Source organism: Thalassophryne amazonica, chromosome 2 (genome assembly GCF_902500255.1).
Source record: "Thalassophryne amazonica chromosome 2, fThaAma1.1, whole genome shotgun sequence".
NCBI classification, from domain to species: domain Eukaryota; kingdom Metazoa; phylum Chordata; class Actinopteri; order Batrachoidiformes; family Batrachoididae; genus Thalassophryne; species Thalassophryne amazonica.
This window is the reverse complement of record NC_047104.1, coordinates 12,062,334-12,084,958: the sequence shown is the minus strand read 5'-3', so window position 1 is coordinate 12,084,958 and position 22,625 is coordinate 12,062,334. Positions and strand designations below refer to the sequence as shown.

At 42.1% G+C, this 22,625-nt stretch overlaps 1 long non-coding RNA gene across 1 annotated transcript; it reads right to left on the bottom strand.

Annotated features, from left to right (window-relative positions):
- Positions 1-2,577: 2,577 nt before the first annotated feature.
- On the bottom strand, positions 2,578-17,442 carry LOC117501787. Its single transcript, XR_004558085.1, has 3 exons — positions 17,361-17,442; positions 17,007-17,011; positions 2,578-2,589 (listed from the first exon to the last, which is right to left on the bottom strand). It is a non-coding gene; the product is annotated as an uncharacterized LOC117501787 (long non-coding RNA).
- Between the last annotated feature and the right edge of the window lie 5,183 nt (positions 17,443-22,625).

Genomic DNA, 22,625 nt, shown 5'->3' with positions numbered 1-22,625 from the left:
AAAACGGTTCATCTGATAACAGTAATTTTTTTCTGTGTCATCTATGTAGACCGTGGAGTAACATATGGGGGGTTCATTTTTGCACGCCCCTGATAGTTATAGAGAATGAGGTACTCTCATTTCAGACAGAAGTATTACCAGGCTAACTAGTCACAACACTTCTTGTTTTATGAAATATTATGGTGGTCACTAGACCAACAACTGCATTACCGCCACCAACTGGATGGGAGCATGAAATGTCTGTCCGTTCTTCCGTTGTCGCATCACGCTGAACGGCTTATCTGATCACTTCATTCTGTGTTGTCTATCTAGACACTGGGATAGCATGTGTGCGTGTGTGTGTGTGTGTGTGTGTGTGTGTGTGGGGGGGGGGGGGGGGGGCATACTTTTCACGTGCCATTCAATGTATATCGCATTCAGTGCTTTTATTTATTTATTTTTTAGTTTACTTTTTTTTTTTTTTTTGACATTCGGTACTATCATCTTAGACTAAACTATTAGCATGCTAACTAGCCACAACTCTTCTGTGAAGTTTTATGGCAGTTGGCAGAGTGACAGCTGTATTTCCACCACCATCTGGCCGGGACTGTTAAGCGGAACTGAATCTAAACACACGGCATTTTGGCCAAGAGTGTTAATAGGCACTGAGTCCAAACACACTGCATTGCTCTCAGTGAACAGGCCATTCAACCGGGACCATGAACATTTAAAAGTCTTTGTGAGGAACAATAAAGACAAAGAGGAAACCTGTATCAACAACATTATACACCCAGAGTTTCTGTGATAGGAGAGTAGAGTGTGATAGTGGTGTGCGATGGTAAGGGACCCTTCACACATAGTACAAATGTGGTTGAATTGCGCACGAAGCAAGAAACGTATGCAATTTGTGTAAAATTGGAGCTACATCTAACGTCTCGTACACTGATTGCTACAATTATTTGCACACACCAGCGGCTGAAAGACAGAGTGTGCCCTGTGAAAGCCCATCGAACTCTCTCGCGGCAGGTGTCAGCCACATTCCAGGTGACACACACAAACATCTAACACTGCTTGCTTGGCACAAAATGTGTGGCCATTCGCGCTGTTAGCACAAAAACAGTCAGCAGACAATCACTTTCAAGCTGGCGGTGAAAGTTGTTCAAGTGCCCCCATGAAGTTGCCAAGTACACATGTGGCATGTGAGGTGCCTCTCATCTGATCACAGAGTGACACCTTGCTCTGTGCGCTGAACAGACAGGGGGCATGGCTGGCTGCCAACAGCAGCAGTTGTTGAATTATCTGGTCCTGGATTTCAAAGCTGCAGAACACGTATCGTGTTCTGACAGACATGCGCATGTGTGTGCTTGCTGTCCTCACGTGGAAATACATAAGAACATATATTGCTTTTGTGACGGGCTGGAGACCTCGCACAGCGTGCACATTGACAGGCTGTCCCAGGTGATACAGACAGATCAGATCATGACATGCAGCAGGCAATCTGAATGTCACGTCACCCATGTGAACTCTGCTTCACATGACACGGTGTCTGTCTTGCTGCACACTGTCCAGATGCATCATCAATTGGCTAAATCTGAATGAATTTTCATGATCTTTAAGTATTTTCTCTCCTTTGGATTATTAATTATTTTGGACAGAATTTGGCCCAAGTTTATACGTAAATAGATACTTTATTATCATAATGAAAGCTTTTGTTTAGAAACAATAGTAGTAACAACAGTAAGGACCCCATCACATGAATGGGCAGGAATCAAGTTGAATCAGCCAGAATGAGAAAAAAAGCCAAACTTCGAGGCACAGTCGAGAGGTCTGGCTGTGTGCGAACGCTGTTCGACTATGTAGAATGTGGGTGGATCCCACCTTGACTGTGCACATTCCACAGAATGTGCTTTGTGCACATTCCATGCATATGCTTACGAATGCAGATCAACTGTAGTTGGAACACAATACGAATACCCAGAATGCTTTTAAAATGTAGTAAGAATAACAAAAATGCACTGGAATGTCATTTGGGTGCAGTCCAATTGCCACCAGAAGTCTGAGTGGAAGGCAAGCAAGGGGAGGGGCATAGCAGAGCGAGCGCTGTGTTTTGCTATCTGTTGAAGACCTGCCATGTCTTCCTGCTGGATGTTGGATGATATCCAGCCTATGAACTGTGAACATGCAAACCAGGGTCCTCTGACGATTGCATAACTGTAGTGCATGTAACCTTGTTTGGTCAGAGTATTACGGCCATCAGAACACCAGCGTGCACACCCACAACTGTTATTACCGCTGCGGCCACCGGTACTAGCCACCAGTTCATGGTGTATCACAGTAAACCCATAATCAGGGGACCCTGGATGACATATATAAGTACAAATAATACATGATCCAGAGGGGAGGTCAGGCAGGACCTGACAGTTAAAGCATTAGTTTATATAAAAAGATTGTGTGTTTTGTGTGTTTTTTGACAGCTTTTGAGTTGAAAACCATCATTTGTATCCAGTAACACGCATGATGATCATGACAAGTTTGCAATAAATAAATAAATTAAGATACATGATGCATATCACTTTTAAAAATGGCACTGTAAAGATGGTTGAAACTATTCTTAATTTTAAAACTGGGCCCCTTGCAGAAAAAGTTTGGGAACCACTGACTATGACTAGGTTTCCTTGGTCCTAGGCTGCTTCGGAGGATCCTTGGGTACTGCTGGAATGATTTTGTGTTCAGTGAAGTTACTTTGCGACACTTTGATGAGGAGCCTCAGCTACAACATTTTGGACATGTGATACGTTTCTCTGGACACGATCCAGCATGCAGGTGAGGAGGAGCCTAGTGCCTGGAGAAGACTAATTGCACGTCCATATTTCACCTAAAACTTGAGCCATGTAGTTTTTGTAAGTGAGCTGACCTCAGACGAGGAGCAGTGAGGAAGAAAAGCAGCAAACGAAGTGCAGAGTGGAGCACAGAGTGGAGGAGGTGAAAGTAAACATCAAAGAAAGGTGAAAAACAGACGAAGAGGTGAAGACTTGACAGCAGCTGCAGGGCGGATGTCCTCTTCTTTCTCTCCTTCTTTCATCCCTTCAGATTTGCTTTTTCCTTTGCATCTTCAACAATACTTCCTACATCTTAACCTCGAGACAAATATGAGTATTGTTTTAGCTCACACCGACCTTATTTTCCTCAATCCTCCTTATACATCCCCATCTTAAACCCATCTGCATATCTTTTTAGATTTTCTGATTTTACCACAAACCGGATATTAAAACAAATAGTTAATCCAAAAATTAGGCAGGGTTGGACAGTCTGGGTCCCAAATAAGACACAGTTTCTGGCTCCTGTGCTAATATCCATGAATCCTATTGGTACTTTGTGTTGTGAGGACGTTTGTCACCACCCTGTTTGTCCAAACTATGCAAACCCAAGATATTTCATGTTCTCAGTGGTCAACTTCATTTCATTTGTTAGTATACAACAATTCCTGCATTTCAGGCCTGCAACAGCAAAACCTTTGAATGGGGGCACTTTGGGGCTTGTAATGAGGTACATAAATTAAATAATGATGCCATTGCTTTGTGCAGTGCTTTGTGTATTTCTCCCAAGATACTGTTAAATATTATGAAATAATTAAGGGAATCTGGAGACCCAAGCCTAAGCTGAACACATGTGATCTCCAATCACTCAGACAGCACTGCATTACGAACCATCATTCATCAATACCTGATATAGCCACATGGGCAAGAGATTACTTTGAGAAACCTTTGTCAAGCACTACAACATGGAATTACATTCACAAACACCGCATAAACTTTACTGTGTTAACCTTATCCAAAAGTGGCATCAACCTCTCTGAGCTTGGAGGCATCTGAGGTGGACATCACACTGGAAGCGTGTATGGTGGTCAGAGAAATGAGTGTTACACATCTTTTTTTTTTTTTGGAAGAAATGGATCACCATTCAGACTGTTTTCAGCAACAAGTCTGTCATGGTGTGGGATTGTGTTAGTGCCCTTGGATAAGGAAATTTATAGTTCTGTTATGGCAGCATTAATCAAATCAAATCAATTTTATTTATATAGCGCCAAATCACAACAAACAGTTGCCCCAAGGCGCTTTATATTGTAAGGCAAAAGCAATACAATAATTACAGAAAACCCCCACCAGTCAAAACGACCCACTATGCGCAAGCACTTGGCGAAAGTGGGAAGGAAAAACTCCCTTTTAACAGGAAGAAATTAGCATTAATGTACAGAGATTTTAGAGCAACATACTATGCTGTCTTAAAAACAGCATAGGTTGCATTTTTGATCAAGATAATGCAAAACCACATTCTGCACACATTACAAAGGCGTGGCTGCAGAAGAGAGAGAGAGTACATACAGGTACTGAACTGGACTTCCTGCAGTCCTGACCTGTCCACCAACCGAGAATGTGTGGAGAATTTTGAAACAAAATATACAACAATGACATGCAAACCCATACTGTTGCACACGTGAAGATGTGTTTGCAAAAAGAATGGGACAAAATAAACACCTGAAATGTTTCTTTGCTTGGCATCCTCATTGCAAAAATGTATTTTCAGTGTCATGAGAAGGAATGGCAGCATTAATAAGTGATAAATGCTTAGATAGATATTAGACCAAGGAAGACTCCATTAAATTTTGGAGGTGATCCGGATCTGGATCCGGATTCTGGATCAAGTTTCACTTTATATAGACTTTGAAGGATTACTGTTAGCAAGATTAAATCAAAACTATTGCACAGATTTTGATGAAATTTTCAACACAGATACAAATTACACCATGGAAGACTCCATTAAATTTTGGAGTTGATCTGGATCCGGATCCGGATCAAGCTTCACTTTTTATAGGCTTTAAAGGATGTCAAAACTACTTCATGGATTCTCACCAAATTTGCACCACAGATAGATATTAGAGCATGAAAGACTCCACTAAATGTTGGAAGTGATATGGATCTGGATTTGGGATCAAGATTTCCTTTTATATAGGCTTTGAAGGATTACATCAAAACTACTTCACAGATTCTCACCAAATTTGCACCACAGGTAGATATTAGAGCATGGAAGATTCCACTCAATTTTAGAAGTGATCCGGTTCCAGACTGGCGGACGTCAGAAATCTCTGATTGCTCTTGTTTGTAGGCGTTGCAGGCCTGAAACACAGGAAGGGGTGTATATTAACATAGAAAATGAAGTTGTCCAAAAAAAAATCATGAACTATTTTAGGTTCATCCCTTATTTATTTACTTATTTATTGTATCTCCGATACAATAAAAGTCAAAGTAAATGTCAGGATCACTGCATTAAAAAAAAAAAAAAATATATATATATATATATATATATATATGCGTTTTCCATATCATCTCACCTTATTCTGACTTTTGGGGTTGTACATTTATTTTTTTTAATTTCCTATCATCACATGGCTAAACTGTCTACAGACTTGACTAGACGTTGAATTTACGTCTGTATTATGCATGTAGAGATTAATCAATATGAATTGGTATCTAGATACAAGCGTTCATTCAGTGTGCATCGATTCATTTGACGAGTTAAATCATGATGCATTGCTTGCATAGATTTTTTTCAGATGCACATTGAATGCACCACTGATGGAAGCCAGAAAGCACATTTCTACCATTGCACTTCCTGATTTACTCTCTCTACATCATCCAGCCTTTTCTCTCTCGTTTTCTTGATTCCTCAGCTCCTCAAAATATTCCCCCCACCTTCTCAACAGACTCTCCTCACTTGTCAGCATTTTTCTTTCTGCATCTTTTACCACCCTAACCTGCTGCACATCCTTTCCCGCTCTGTCCCTTTGTCTGGCCAATCGGTACAAGTCCCTTTTCTCCTTCCTTACTATTTAACTTCTTGTACAGCTTGCTATATGCCTTTTCCTTAGCTTTTGCCCCTTCTCTTTTCGACTTATGCTGGCATCTCCTTGTACTCCTGTCTACTTTCTTCATCTCTCTGACTATCCCAATTCTTTTTCACCAACCTCTTTCTCCTTTTGCTTTCCTGGACATCTTTGTTCCACCACCAAGTCTCCTGGTCTTCCTTCCACTGTCCAGCTGTCATATCTGGTACCTTCCTAGCCGTCTCCCTCACCACATCTGCAATACTATTTCAGCCTTCAATTCAATCCAATTCAATTCAATTCAATTCAATTCAATTTATTTACTATATAGTACCTAATCACAACATAAGACACCCCAAAAAGCTTCACAACACCTTTGTTGCATAATATTCATTAATATGAATATTTTATATTCCAATAGATTCTATGAGTGCACACTCAGAGGTTTCATATGTGACTGTACACGTTTTTCTCTTTTGTCCGCTCAATGAGCGTCCCGAAAAGTTCCATCGAACGTCAAAAACATTGTGTTGTTCTGAGAAGTAACCACTGTTTACTAATCACTGTTCTACATTTTTCTTGTATTCAACATCTTTGTGCTCAAATTTGTGCAAACAGCAAGTTGTACGTACCATACAAAGCATCTGTCACTGCTTCCTCGTTATTTCATCGTTTTGGACATGAGAAGAGGGTCTGCTATTTCAGTGTTAGACTAATAGGTATATGCAGCCTCTTATTCAATGGAATGCATTTATATCGCGCTTTTCAAACTGTATCAGAAGACCAAAGGGCTTTACAATTATGCCTCACATTCACCCATTCACACAGACACACTCGCACACCAATGTCAGGGTGCTGCCATGCAAGGCGCTTGCTACACACTGGGAGCAACTATGAGATTAAGGACATTGCCCAAGGGCCCTTAGTGATTTTCTGGTCTGGCACAGTGCCTTTAATACCTATGGCATGCTCTAATCTCTGTAATAAAATCTTATGGTCAACAGTATCAAAAGCAGCACTGAGGTCTAACAGAACAAGCACAGAGATGAGTCCACTGTCTGAGGCCATAAGAAGATCATTTGTAACCTTCACTAATGCTGTTTCTGTACTATGATGAATTCTAAAACCTGACTGAAACTCTTCAAATAGACCATTCCTCTGCAGATGATCAGTTAGCTGTTTTACAACTACCCTCTCAAGAATTTTTGAGAGAAAAGGAAGGTTGGAGATTGGCCTATAATTAGCTAAGATAGCTGGGTCAAGTGATGGCTTTTTAAGTAATGGTTTAATTACTGCCACCTTAAAAGCCTGTGGTACATAGCCAACTAAAGATAGATTGATCATATTTAAGATCGAAGCATTAAATAATGGTAGGGCTTCCTTGAGCAGCCTGGTAGGAATGGGGTCTAATAGACATGTTGATGGTTTGGATGAAGTAACTAATGAAAAATAACTCAGACAGAACAATCAGAGAGAAAGAGTCTAACCAAATACCGACATCACTGAAAGCAGCCAAAGATAATGATACGTCTTTGGGATGGTTATGAGTAATTTTTTCTCTAATAGTTAAAATTTTATTAGCAAAGAAAGTCATGAAGTCATTACTAGTTAAAGTTAAAGGAATACTCGGCTCAATAGAGCTCTGACTCTTTGTCAGCCTGCCTACAGTGCTGAAAAGAAACCTGGGGTTGTTCTTATTTTCTTCAATTAGTGATGAGTAGTAAGATGTCCTAGCTTTACGGAGGGCTTTTTTATAGAGCAACAGACTCTTTTTCCAGGCTAAGTGAAGATCTTCTAAATTAGTGAGACGCCATTTCCTCTCCAACTTACGGGTTATCTGCTTTAAGCTGCGAGTTTGTGAGTTATACCACGGAGTCAGGCACTTCTGATTTAAAGCTCTCTTTTTCAGAGGAGCTACAGCATCCAAAGTTGTCTTCAATGAGGATGTAAAACTATTGACGAGATACTCTATCTCACTTACAGAGTTTAGGTAGCTACTCTGCACTGTGTTGGTATATGGCATTAGAGAACATAAAGAAGGAATCATACCCTTAAACCTAGTTACAGCGCTTTCTGAAAGACTTCTAGTGTAATGAAACTTATTCCCCACTGCTGGGTAGTCCATCAGAGTAAATGTAAATGTTATTAAGAAATGATCAGACAGAAGGGAGTTTTCAGGGAATACTGTTAAGTCTTCTATTTCCATACCATAAGTCAGAACAAGATCTAAGATATGATTAAAGTGGTGGGTGGACTCATTTACATTTTGAGCAAAGCCAATTGAGTCTAATAATAGATTAAATGCAGTGTTGAGACTGTCATTCTTATCATCTGTGTGGATGTTAAAATCGCCCACTATAATTATCTTATCTGAGCTAAGCACTAAGTCAGACAAAAGGTCTGAAAATTCACAGAGAAACTCACAGTAACGACCAGGTGGACGATAGATAATAACAAATAAAACTGGTACTTTTGTCTTGTAGTGAGATTTCGTCCACATTTAACCAGCGTTTTTGGTGGCTGAAAATGTTCCTTTTTGAAAACAGCTCCTAGAGTGGATAAATCTGAAAACTCCAGATTCATGTTTTCATATGAATAAGTAATGTGGCAGCACGATGGATTAGTGGTTAGCACTGTTGCTTCACAGCAAGATGGTCATGGGGTCGAGTCCCACATGTGGCCTTTCTCTGTGGAGTTTGCATGTTTTCCCTGTGTATGTGTGGGTTTCCTCTGGGTGCTCTGGTTTCCTCCCACATTTAAAGACATGCAGGTTAGGTGAATTGGAAACTTTATAATTGTCCAGGTCTCCCTTGCAAAAGAGGTCTTAGTCTCAATGGGACTAACCTGGTTAAATAACGGTTACAAAAAATTAGAATAAAATACAGACCTTTTCTGAAACAATGATGTCATAGTCCCACCTCTCTAAGCTCAGCCACTCATAATGAATGTTGTCAACAGTGTAATTTCACATACTTTTTTTTTGGTCTTGGTAGATCATTAATGGGATTTATTTTCATCGTGTGCAGAGAGCTGAGGTGAAAAAGGATGGCTGAGGTGAACGCTGACCGTGAATAAATGGAGCATTGTGCTGCTAATAAAGTAACTGCAGAAAGGACTTTCATCTTTTAAAATATGCTTTTTCTTTCTCCTTCTTGGCAAGACAAAGCAGATGCTTCCTCTGACTCAGGCTGAGAAATGCACCCGGTGCAGACAAACACCAAGGGACTTCTTTAATACCGTTGTTTGTATTCGCAAATAATTTCTACGATAAGCAATTAAAGTATTTCCAGACATCATCTTCCAAAACAAGGGCATCATGTGGACAACAATTTTTGTCAGGCTGTGATGATGAATCTGGTTGAAAGCACATAAAAGGTCACCTTAAGACTTTATACTTACTCAGTGTGCCACTTTTTAGTGTAGCTTTAGCTTCTGCTGCTACATGGATTAACTCTACACCAGTTAGCTCTTACACACGTCTTCTTTTCCACTTTCTATGGAAGCATTGCAGTTCCACATACAGGCCTGGCAAATGCACTACAGCGTTTTCAGGCGGTTTGAGCATTTTCATGTGGAATTAGTGCAGATATTTCTTGAACTGGTGCCGTGTTGATGGAAGACTTTTTGAAAACGACAAAGAAAAAGATCGTATTGGGAGAGTTCCATGATCCCGTGCTGTACCAGCCCCTGGACCACCTGGTGCACACTCCTGATCTCAAGTATCCAGACAAATATTCGGCAAACTCACAATACAAATTACATTTTCCTACTTTAAATCTGTCTGTCACTGATTCTGTCTTTCCTTTACAAAAAACACTTTTTTCTTAAACGAGTAAACAGGGGAAGATTGCATTTCCTTTCTTTTGGACTCTTTCCTTTAAAGTGTCTTGATGAAACATTGTCTGTCTCCTGCATTTTTATCTCTTTACTTGTCTTAAACTGGTGGAAAAGCTGTGCTTTTAAGAAGCGATGTGTTAAAGTGATGGAGAAATGTGATTTCCAGGCATTAGGACTACATGTGTACATTCTGCATAGCTGTGGGGAAAGGAGATTTTGTTGCTTTGGCTGCTCATTTCTTCTTGCTCAGGGCGAGCTGCCTGGAGGCCCTGGGGACACAGAGCCTCAGGAAACGTCTGGATTGCTCTTAAGAGGCTGTTTCCCTCCCTGGGCCATAATGGCGTGTAGAAAGGAGAAAAACTGTGTATTTGTAGTGTAAAGTTCACTTCATGTTCACTTAACGGCGCTGATCAGGAAAGAGATGGAGGGAGGGAGGCGCTGGTTCACACGCTACACTTAAAGTGGACTTCAGAAGACGTTTTATGAACACTTATGAGCATATTGTGAATATAATCTAATGATCAGAATCAAAGCCTAATATGACAAACAGCAGAAGGGCAAACCTTCAAAAAGTCTCAGATTTTTGAGTTTTGCAGGACTCAGCAACGTTGACACTTGCATGAATTTGATCCCAGCACTGCTGCACAATTCGTCGTACCAGTGCTTCCCGCTTTGTCCCACTTGATCCCACGCTATATAAAATAATCATTCCGTACCCAATGACATATTTTCTCTCAGAACTTGGCTGATGACACCATTCTCTCATCGCTCCCGGAATCACAGAAAAATTATCCACAGCTGCAGGTCATCTTGTGCGCGTTGTGTGGTGGAGAATGCATTTGGAATCTTGTCTCAAAGGTAATTATTTACAATATATACGAGTATATTGTAACAGATTGGTAAAACAGTTGCATTTTCCTTCCTTCTTATGAGTTAGATAATGTATCTGTAAATTTATGTTTATTATAGATGTAACATCTCATCATAATCGCGCAATGACACACAGTGTTTTCAAATAGATTGCGCAATGTTGGCGACAAACAGCACAAAATTAATGTGTGCCAGAAATTATGAACATTTCAAAATTTTCATTGCACACTGACACACAGCCATGCACCAGTTCACACACAGTTTACAACAGTTTACGTCAAGTTTACTCATTGGCACGCATGCGGGGATCAAATCCGTGCAAGTGTTAAGGTGCCTTTAGAATTCCTTCTAAATGTCCAAACTCTATCTTTTTTAAGTATTTTACATCCAGCAAATTAATGCTGTCAACTGCAGGTGAGTCCCATGTGCCTGAATGAGAGGGAGCCCGCTGGAATTGTGCAGGAGTACAGATGGTTAAGACAGACACATGAGCATTTCCAACTCACTGAATATTTCTTGAACTTCATTTCCACCAATCACTAAGAAATACAAACAGTATGGTACTGTGTCTCAAGGAGGCAGTTCTCAAGAACTGACTTACCATGCAGGAAGGAAAATAGTGAGGGAAGCCACCAAGACACCCAGACAACTCTGAAGGAGCTATAGGCTTCTGTAGTTGTGATTGGATAAACTAGTGCAGCAGATAAGTGAATATTTACTGAGGGATCCTTCAAATGGTGAAATTACAAAAAGGTATAGTTTGGACTATCTGTGAATGAATGTTCCGAAGTTATGGGGTAAAAACAGCAAGAACAGTGACAAAGGTCAATTTCAATTTGTACAGGGGTCAAAAGTTAAAGTTGCTCCAATTTTGGTAAAAAGTGATGCAAATTATTAGTTGAGTGAATATGGTTTTAAAAAGGAATAGTTTGCATCATGTATCATGCTTAGTTATCATGTTACAGGGTAGCATATGTCACATGTCATAGAATCCAATCGATGCTGATATTGTTTAACCTTTACTTTGCAAACCAAGCACGCAACACAGTCAAAACTATTCCATTTATTAATCCTATTAGCTCAACCAGTAATTTGCACCACTTTTTACCAAAATTGGAGCAACTTTAACTTTTGACCCCTGTACAAACTGAAATTGAAATTTCTCAGTGTTCTTGCTGTTTTTACCCCATAACTCCAGACCATTCATTCACAGATAGTCCAAACTATACCTTTTTAGAATCTTTATGATCAGACAAATAATATGGAATACCTTTCAATATGATTGGAGCATTTTTAAATTTTGACCCCTGTGTAATACTTCAATTGACCCCTTCTTGGCCGCCTATTGAGAGTTCACGTGGGTACCTGGCATTTTTAAAAGAGTAATGTCTAAGGAGTATGTGTGCCAAATTTGGTGCTTGCATCACCATTTGAAGCATTTTTTTCAGTTATCCGCTGCACTAAACTGGGAATTGCAAGGTGTGTTTCAAGGAGACATGAAATGTCATGGGTTCATACGGTTTACAATGAAATTGAAGTCAAAGTAAAAGTAAGAATCACTGCATTTCTTTTTACTTACATTTTCTATATGTAGCTGGATGAAGGTCCCGGGTCCTGATTGAAAAGACATTCCCGCTAGCTTGGCTAATGAGGGAATTCCCCTTTGGCTGACCTGGTAGAGGAATGGTCTTTACTGCGAGCCGTCCGGGGTCCAGTCCCACCGCCGTCCCGGCCACAAAGGTCCTACGGTCACATATATTTTTCCAATGTTTTCTTATTTGGGGTTGTACATCAGTGAATTTGTCTTAAGAAAAGTGGCTGTAAAAAAAGCATTCTAATCCAGTTACATTTTTTTCTGCAAATCTGATTGGTTAATTGTGAGAGATTTCAGACCATAAAATATCGCGTGAACAGTGACAAAATATTAAATCCATTTCACATTTGATATGTTATTCCACGGGCAGCACGGTGGCTTAGTGGTTAGCACTGTTGCCTCACAGCGAGAAGGTCGTGGGTTCAATTCCCATGGCCTTTCTGTGTGGAGTTTGCATGTTCTCCCCGTGTTTGCGTGGGTGCTCCGGTTTCCTCCCACATCCAAAGACATGCGGGTTAGGTGGATTGGAGTCTTTAAATTGTCCGTAGGTGTGTGTGGGTGTGTCTGTGCTTGTTTGTCTGTTTGTGGCCCTGCGACAGACTGGCGTCCTGTCCTGGGTGTACCCCGCCTCGCACTCTATGGCTGCTAGGATAGGCTCCAGCCCCCCGCGACCCTTGATTGGACTAAGCAGTAGAAGCGTTGCTGCACAGGTGTCAACAATGACACTGTCACCTGAGACCGAGAGAAACTAGTGCAGCAACGACAACCCCGAAATGCGTGGATTTAATGGGCTTAACTGAATTGATTGATGCATTTATCGTGGATTTAACTCGATGTAGCTGACGAGATGGAGAAGTCTGTGGGTCTGCTCGCAGAATTTCCAGTTTGGCATGAAGACGCTGTTGCGACGGTAAGCTTTGATGAGCCGACCACACCCTTTCACAACGATTCGCTGACCGAATTACAGAAAAATAAACTGTGCAAACAATGGAATTGGATTAGAATGGGAATACCCCCCTTGTGTCTGATGATTTGCAGACGTTCATGCAGGATTATGGTCGCAAATATCCGTTTTACCTAAAACTCCTTTTTTCCCGGCTCCGTTAACGTGTCACTGGCAAAACTCAATTTGCGACCATAAAATCCAGCATGAACATCTGCAAATCATCAGAGACAACAGAGTTATTCCCTCAGTGATTTGTATGAACAATAACTGTTATATGTCATTTGTCCAGTTAATTGTCGCCTCTGGAAATGGAGGAGCTGTGCATAAAAAAAAATCTCCTTTAATTCTTAAATGGTTACTGTGATAGTTTGCTTAAAATTCCCCATTGCCAGAACAACTTGATTGTTTTGAAGCACACAGCGTCTTGAGATTTGTGCAGGTTGATGCCATAACTGTCACTAATTCTGGCTGCAGAATGAATTGTTTTGAATTCATGCAGATTGAAAAGTTGCAGATTTTTGGAATTTTACGTAAATTTTTGTCTGTATTTTCCTTCAGTGGCCTTCTTTTCGGTGACTTTCTTTGGAGACGGTGACGACGTCCCGTTACGTGAGCGCGCTCTTTTGATACGCTGCTTTCCTTTCTTCAGCAGCCATCTTTGATTGGGGTGTTGATCCGCCTCTTCTTGCACACAGCTGCCTTCTTGCTTGTTGTTTTTGGCAGCGCTTCCAAAAGTCCTCCAGCCTTTCTGCAGTCCCTTCGAAAAGAAGAGGGACATCAAAAGGCTTTCACAGGACTGTGTCGATGTGAACATGGCGAACCATCCTCACGTCTCGGACGGTGAGTGGAACCGGGGAAGCCTCGGACGCCCTTTGGCCCTTTGTGTGTGTCGATGTGACAGAACAGGCTAAGGGCCCGCTCGTGAGTTTTTTTTTCCAACACAAAGAGCCCAAGGTGAAAGCTCGGTTACTGATCTTCTTCCAGCCGCCGCATTCCTCCTCTCCTTCCCGCCTCCCATGTCTTGTTCCGTGGACTTCCATGCAACGCTCCGCTTTCGTGCTCCTTGTCGGCGCGACACAAACAGGTGCTGTTTGTTTGACCCTGGCTGTTTGAAGAGATTATACATTTTGCAACATTCTCCACTCATGTTGATAGGCACTGTTCCATTCGTTTTTTTGGCCTCCTGTGTCCTCTGTTACAAAGCACCTTTATTCTTCGTCTGGGTTTGTGTTTGCCGCCAGATTACGCTGTGGACGGATGACTTGGTGAATGCTTTAGGAACACATAAGCAATCTGGCCAACACCAGCATATGAATCCAACCCCCCCCCCCCCCCCCCCCCCACATGACTTTTCCCTTTTTTACTTCCAAATTTACTCTTCATTACTTTCTTTATGTATTTTTTTGGAATAGAGAACAGTATATAGCATGCTTTCAAAGGACATTTAGGACATAAACTGATCGAAGAATTTTAATTTGTTTGACTGTAATTCACTGTGAGCCACTGATGTGTGTTTATCCATTAAAGGAAACAAAATATTCACTTGTGTACTCAATATTTAAGGTTTCATTCATTCAGCCAAATTTTGCACTGATGCCAAAATGACAACAGTGTTTCTTTGAAACAGCTGACCTTTTTTGGTGATGGAATTAGTAAGTCCCTTCGGCTGCTCCATTGTTTGCACTCGGGGTCGCCACAACAAATCCAAGGTGGATCTGCATGTTGGAATTAAACTACCATTAATATTAGCGGCTATTGCATTAGCTTACTGCATTACATAATATATAAAATTCTCTTGATCAGAAGTATGAACCGTTTTAGAAATGCCATTATAGTGTGACGTGAGCTGTATCATCTCATTTCTTTTTGTATTCAACAAAGCATTCAGTGGTGCATTTGGTAGCATCCAAGCTAGCATCCTAGCTTAGTGCAGCTAATAGAAAGGCTTGTTAAGCAAGCCCACAAGCTTAGCAAGTTAGCGTGTACCTTGATAAAAGTGTACTGGTTGAAGTTCATGATTAAAAAAATAAAAATGAAACAAACAGCTAAAATCTACTGGACAAAACACATTGTATGACTACCATATTCTGACTCACTTTTCATGTTTTCAGACTGAATAAGCTGGTCAGGAAGTCCGGCTCTGTCCTGGGCTGTCCTCTGGACTCTCTGGAGGGGCTGGCTGACAGGAGGGTGTTAGCCAAGTTCAATCAATCAATTTTATTTATATAGCGCCAAATCACAACAAACAGTTGCCCCAAGGCGCTTTATATTGTAAGGCAAAAGCCATACAATAATTACAGAAAAACCCCAACGGTCAAAACGACCCCCTGTGAGCAAGCACTTGGTGACAGTGGGAAGGAAAAACTCCCTTTTAACAGGAAGAAACCTCCAACAGAACCAGGCTCAGGGAGGGGCAGTCTTCTGCTGGGACTGGTTGGGGCTGAGGGAGAGAACCAGGAAAAAGACTCAATCATTAATGATTAAATGCAGAGTGGTGCATACAGAGCAAAAAGAGAAAGAAACACTCAGTGCATCATGGGAACTCCCCAGCAGTCTAAGTCTATAGCAGCATAACTAAGGGATGGTTCAGGGTCACCTGATCCAGCCCTAACTATAAGCTGTAGCAAAAAGAAAAGTTTTAAGACTAATCTTAAAAGTAGAGAGGGTGTCTGTCTCCCTGATCCAAATTGGGAGCTGGTTCCACAGGAGAGGAGCCTGAAAGCTGAAGGCTCTGCCTCCCATTCTACTCTTATAAACCCTAGGAACTACAAGTAAGCCTGCAGTCTGAGACCGAAGTGCTCTATTGGGGTGATATGGTACTATGAGGTCCCTAAGATAAGATGGGACCTGATTATTCAAAACCTTATAAGTAAGAAGAAGAATTTTAAATTCTATTCTAGAATTAACAGGAAGCCAATGAAGAGAGGCCAATATGGGTGAGATATGCTCTCTCCTTCTAGTCCCCGTCAGTACTCTAGCTGCAGCATTTTGAATTAACTGAAGGCTTTTCAGGGAACTTTTAGGACAACCTGATAATAATGAAGTACAATAGTCCAGCCTAGAGGAAATAAATGCATGAATTAATTTTTCAGCATCACTCTGAGACAAGACCTTTCTAATTTTAGAGATATTGCGCAAATGCAATATGTCCACAAATCATGTGCAATAACAACTCATTTACAAATCCCTGCACTAATGTCACCTTATCACATCTAAATTCCACTTCACATATTGTAAATAAGATGCTCCTATCTCTTTTTCAATCCCAATCAAGTTTATATATATGCATATGTACTTATACGAGGTCTGTGAGAAAACTATCCGACCTTTTTATTTTTTTAAAAAACTATATGGATTTGAATCATGTGCGCTTGCATCAGACAAGCTTGAACCATCGTGCGCATGCGTGAGTTTTTTCACGCCTGTCGGTTGCGTCATTCGCCTGTGGGCAGGCTTTGAGCGAGCACTGGTCCACCCCCCTCGTCAGATTTTTATTGTTTAGGAATGGCGGAGCGACTGCCGCTTTGTTCCATGAAAATGTTTTCAGAAACTCTGCCAGACAGCCAGATGGAAACCATTTGGAAGATTCAGATGGCTTTTGGTGAAGATTCTATCAGTATCACACGGATTAAGGACCATTAAAACTGGATTAAAAATGGCCCACAGCGGTGGAGGGCGCACCGCGCCCCGAGCGGCCATCGACAGGCTGAAACGAGCAGATCACTTCCAAATTTAAGTCTCTGTTGATGCAGGATGTCGTGTGACTAGCAGAGAAGTTTCAGAAGAAGTCGGGATCAGCACTTTATCGGCACATTCCACTGTTAAAGGAGATTTTGTAATGAAAGACGTGCGGACGGATTCGCACGTTGCGACGCAGCCACTCATGGCGCAGGACAAACAACACCTCTGTGTTGGAAACCATTCGTAAGATTCAGATGGCTTTCGGTGGCTTTTCAGTCGAGTGAGCATCAGAGAAATTGTTTAACAGCAGGGCATGTCACAACTTGTCCTGTGAGACTTCCAACATGGAGGTGCTGTTTGTGACGTGCCATGAGCGGCCGCGTCGCGACGCGTGAATCCGTCCGCACGTCTTGGACATAGAGACATAGAGATTGTGGAGAAGTACCAATAGCTGGGTGTTCACATTAACAACAAAGTAGACTGGACACACAACACTGATGTCCTGTACAAGAAGGGCCAAAGTCGTCTTCACCTGCTGAGGAGACTGATGCCCTTTGCTGTGTGCAGGACACTGTTGAAAACCTTTTATGATTCTGTGGTGGCATCAGCCATACTTTACGCTGTGGTCTGCTGGGGCTGTGGAAGGTCTGAGAGTGACAGGACAAGACTCAGCAGATTAGTCAGAAAGGCTGGCTCTGACCTAGAATGTACGCTGGACCCTTAGAGGTGGTAGGTGAGAGGAGGATGTTAGTTAAACTGACATCAGTTATGGAGAACCCCTCTCACCTCTTACATGAGACTGTGGGAGCTTTAAGCAGCTCCTTCAGTAATAGACTGCTGCACCCTTGGTGCAAAACAGAACACCTCTGCAGGTCATTTAATCCAACTGCAGTAAGACTGTATAATACCTCAAAAGGTTTTTAGCACCATAACCACCTGCTGAGTTTGCACTATTAACTATGTTTTATTCCGCCTTTTGTGCTTTATTACCTGCACAACTGTGCAATTTATCCTGTGCAATAATTTTACCATGTCTATACATACTAATACTCATTTATATTCTATTTTTCACGTAATCTGTTGACATCAGTATTTATTCACGCACCAGGAAACATTGCAATATTCTTTAGTCAACTTTCTTTAATGTAAATATTTTTCTTTTTCTTTACTACTGTACGAGTCTTACTACTGCAACAAGTGATTTTCCCTGCTGTGGGATCAATAAAGTTAATCTTATCTTATCTTGAGGCATTAAACCAATTCACAACATTCCTCTTCATAATTTCCCACTTATATGTATAAATACTGACATATTTTGGCATAAATTTGATGGAAGAAACTTAAAATATAGCTCGACCACAAACGGGAAGTCCTGAAATACTCCAAATTTGAACATGCTTTGTCGTGGCAATCCCTCGGTGGAGAGGAAGATGGTCTCTTGGTCAAGTAGATCTTGAGATGCCTGTGTGTGGGTTCGTTTAACGTGGGAATGTTGTTGCACGCCAACAAACACACGGTCCTTGACAGATCCTTATCCCGGTTCAAAGGGTGGGAAATCCCAGATGATCAGGGTCTGAGGACCTACTGCAGCCTTCATCCACCTTCACAGAGAGATTACTAAGGTGGTTGCTGGCAGCTACCCCTGTGCTTCACTAACAGACCCAGAGTTTAGATGTAGTGAGGCTGAAACCTTTCCATTGTTAATAATATGATATTACTTATACGAGGTCTGTTAGAAAAGTATCGGACCTTTTTATTTTTTGCAAAAACCTGATGGATTTGAATCATGTGTGCTTGCATCAGCCAACCTTGAACCTTTGTGCGCATGCGTGACTTTTTTCACGCCTGTCGATTGCGTCATTTGCTGGTAAGCAGCCTTTGCGTGGGACATGTGTTGTGCTCTCGGCGAATTTTCATTGCAAGGAAAAAGACAGAACAGTGCCGCATCAAATTTTGCCAGAAACTGGGTGACAGCCAGGTGGAAACCATTCGGATGATTCAGACGGCTTTTGGTGACGATCCTATGGGCATCACACAGATTAAGGAGCGGTACAACTGGTTTAAAGACGTCCACACAACGGTGGAGAGCGAGCCACACTCCCGTCGGCCATCAACATGCTGAAATGACCAGATCATTTCCAAAGTAAACGCTGTGGTGATGTGGGACCGTTATGTGACTATCCGAGAAATTGCGGAAGAGGTGGACATCAGCACTTTTTCGGCACATTCCACTGTGACAGATGATTTGGCCATGAAAAGAGTGGCGGTGAAATTCGTGCCGAAGCTGACGTCGGAGGAAAAGCACCTTCGTGTTGAAGTCTCACAGGACATGCTGGACTCCGAAAAATGATGCCCACCTCTTCCACAATTTCTCGGATAGTCACACGACTGAAAAGTCGGTTTGAATCATCCGAATGGTTTCCACCTGGCTGTCGCCCAGTTTCTGGCAAAATTTGATGCTATATAAATGCAGTCCATTTTCCATTTACAGCCGTTGGGTTGCAAGCCATCACCTCTTCCACTTGATCAATCGTTGAGGACTTCTTGTTTCACCAGAGCCCTGTTAGCCATCTCGACAACCTTCATGGTTGCCATAGTGGCCACAGGGCACAGAAGGTCCCCACTGTATTTCACCCCAACAGGCAATCCCTAAATTGATCTGTTACCCAGGTGTAATGACGTGGACGAGGGGTTGTTTTTGACACCCCCCGTGCCCCCCAAAGGGATTGACAAGTATATGGTATACACTTGAGTGAATGCATGAATGGGTTCCGCAGGGAAACTGATGCCACCATAAGAGTGAATTTGTCACACGAGAATTTATTATTCAGATTGTTGCTCAGCATGCTAAAACTACCTAAGCCCGGTTAGTGGATTACCAGCTGGATTAGCTGGTTCAAAACACAGTTGTTGACCTTGTGATTAAAACATAATGTTTTGTGATGTGGTCATCAGGTAACTGCAGGTTGCTTCTTAGTCAGTCATTTTACTATATAATCCAATTTTGCAGCAGCAAAACAACGAATCACAACACCACCAAGCTTTATGACGGCAAATGCCGCAAATAACATTTAAATGAACTAAATTTTTCCTCCTAAATGTGTGTGCGCCCGTCCCCTCAGAGTGAGGTGCATATCGCTGTGGTGATATCTTGGGTCCCGCTAATCAGCAGAGTGGGCTATCCGCTGCATATGTCTAATAACTGGGTGTAAATGTGTCTAGCTGTTGTGTTGTGCCCCTGCAACCCATTCAGTGTGATAATAGACCTGGCAGCAAACAGGGCAAGCAGGGGGTAGGAGAGTTTTGCACAGTGTGGGCATGAACAGGGGAAGGCGTCAATAGGATGCCACATATGTGCATGCGCATGCACACGCAAATGCACATGAATGAGTATACATGTTTATATGCAAGTGTTTGCATGCATGTGTGTGTGTGTGTGTGTGTGTGCCGGTGCTCGTCGGTTACCAGGGAAATGGATGTGTTGGCCTCATCAGAGAGTCTCCAGCTGGTGGAGAGGCTTCGGAAGCGACGCCTTGGCAGCAGCCCGGTCAGGGGGGAGTTTGCATCTGTGCTGCCTTGGCACTGGACTGGATTGTGGTGGTTGGAGGTGGATGGTGGGGCAATGGGTGGGAGGCTTGGAAAAAGAGTGTGTGTGTGTATGTGTGTGTGTGTGTGTGTGTGTGGGGGGGGGGGGGGGGTAGAATGGGGTAGGTGAATGCACATGTAAGTACAGTACGAATACACGCACAGGTTTAGGAGTCCAAGGATCGCTGTCCTTATAACTCCAGAACCAACGGGCATCATGATTCACTCATCATTCTGTCACTGAGGGTTGTCTGTTCGACACCCACCGTCACACAAACCTAAATTATATTATAGTAATCATTTTTTTTAAAAAATCCTCTCAGTTTTCCCCCCCTTCCTACACTCATCTTTCCAGCCTCTTTCTCCCTCTTCTCAATCTGGCCTTCCCCTCTATTTTTTCCACCTCATTTTTCTCCCCATTCTCTCCATTATTCACTCTTTCTATTCACCCCATTTATCCTTCTTTCCCCTCTGCCTGTTTCTTTCTCCTTCTGCTGTTTTAAGCATTCTCTCCTTGAAACACCCCCTTATCTATCTATCTATCTATCTATCTATCTATCTATCTATCTATCTATCTATCTATCTATCTATCTATCTATCTATCTATCTATCTATCTATCTATCTATCTATCTATCTATCTATCTATCTATCTATCTATCTATCTATCTATCTATCTATCTATCTATCTATCTATCTATCTATCTATCTATCTATCTATCTATCTATCTATCTATCACTGTGTGAATTTATTTCTCGCTCTCCGTCTCCAGCTGTTCTGATTTGCCAGCGATCGCTGCCGATATATATTTTTTCCACGACGTGTTGTGGATTACTGCCGCTGATGACAGCGATGATAGCGGGACGATGTCGGAGACGAGCGTTGAGTCGGTCTACAGCCATACAGCGGTTTGACTGGTGCTGTGTATCAAAGAACACGGGGTGAAACACAAGCCTGCAGGATATGAGCCTCAACATGACTGGCTGACCCCAAGGGAAGCCTGGCAGTGGCGTTCCCATGGCGCCCGGGTGTGAGGAGTGTGTTTGTGTGCATCAGGTGTGATTGTTGAGTTGTTATACTCTCCACTTTGACTTTTATGCGGCGATAAAGGTTTGGGTAAGTGCTGGATGGAGGGTGAAAGTGGCTGGAAGGCAGAAACGGGCATCGTGCTGACAGCGTGTGTTCTGATCTTGCGTTCCAACCGCCACCAGCACCACTAATCAGTCGCCCAGCCCGGATCAGACGTGTTTCAGATTGTCTGCACATTCTCGGTGCATTCTGCTGTCCCTTTCTGTTTCAAGGCTGGGTTTGAGCCTAACGAGACCCAGGCGGTCATAAAGTCACTGTGGCTCTGTGATAAAAAGTGTCGTGACAATTGTAACCCATGGAAAAGATGAAGGCATTGTGAGGGGGGAAAGTGTCTGGATCAAGCCCAAGAGCTATGAAACACTTTGTCCATGCGGATCAGTTTTTAGCGATCCCTAATGGAAAGATGGATGGAATTATCCCCTGAACTCTTTCCGCTTCGCCTCTTATCGACTACATTTGTGTGTTTTCTTCCTGCACTTTAAGGACTCAGATCCAAAAGGACCTGTGGTGTTGTCCACATACTCAAAATATATGTTCCCATTATTAGCCACCGCTGACAGCGGACAGGAAGACGCCACTGTAACGCCCATGTCTGTCTGTCTCTCTGTCTGTCTCTCGCTGTCTGTCTGCTTATGTTGATATCTGCAATTTCAGAACTTAATGGGTAAACTTAGTGGACCATCCTCTTGTGACACAGACCCTATGAAGGTCATAAGGTTGAGATCAAAGTCAAATCAGAGGTCATTGTGTAAAATACATTAATGACCATATCTCAGGAACTACATAATATACAGACACAAGATTTTCTGCAGAGACACAATTGTCTGGATGCCTTGTTGTGGTCTTTGCTCTACACCACAGTGGTCCTCACACCTTCTTTCCACCCCAGACATATAGGTGGCATTGAACTTCTTCTGCTTTGCACTCATCATCACCTCCAGTAACAAGTAGCGAATTCCTCCAGTTCATTGGCTGGAGAGCCCTTTGCACTGAGCACTTCTGATTGGCTCGCACAGATGCGAGCTCTTTCTAGCATGGGCTGGTTCCCTTTTCCTCATTTGGGAAATTTTTGATTTGTTACTGTACTCATTTTTATGCATAAAATTCTATTCATAAATAGTTTATGCTTTATTGTGTTATCTGTGTATCATTGATATATTCACC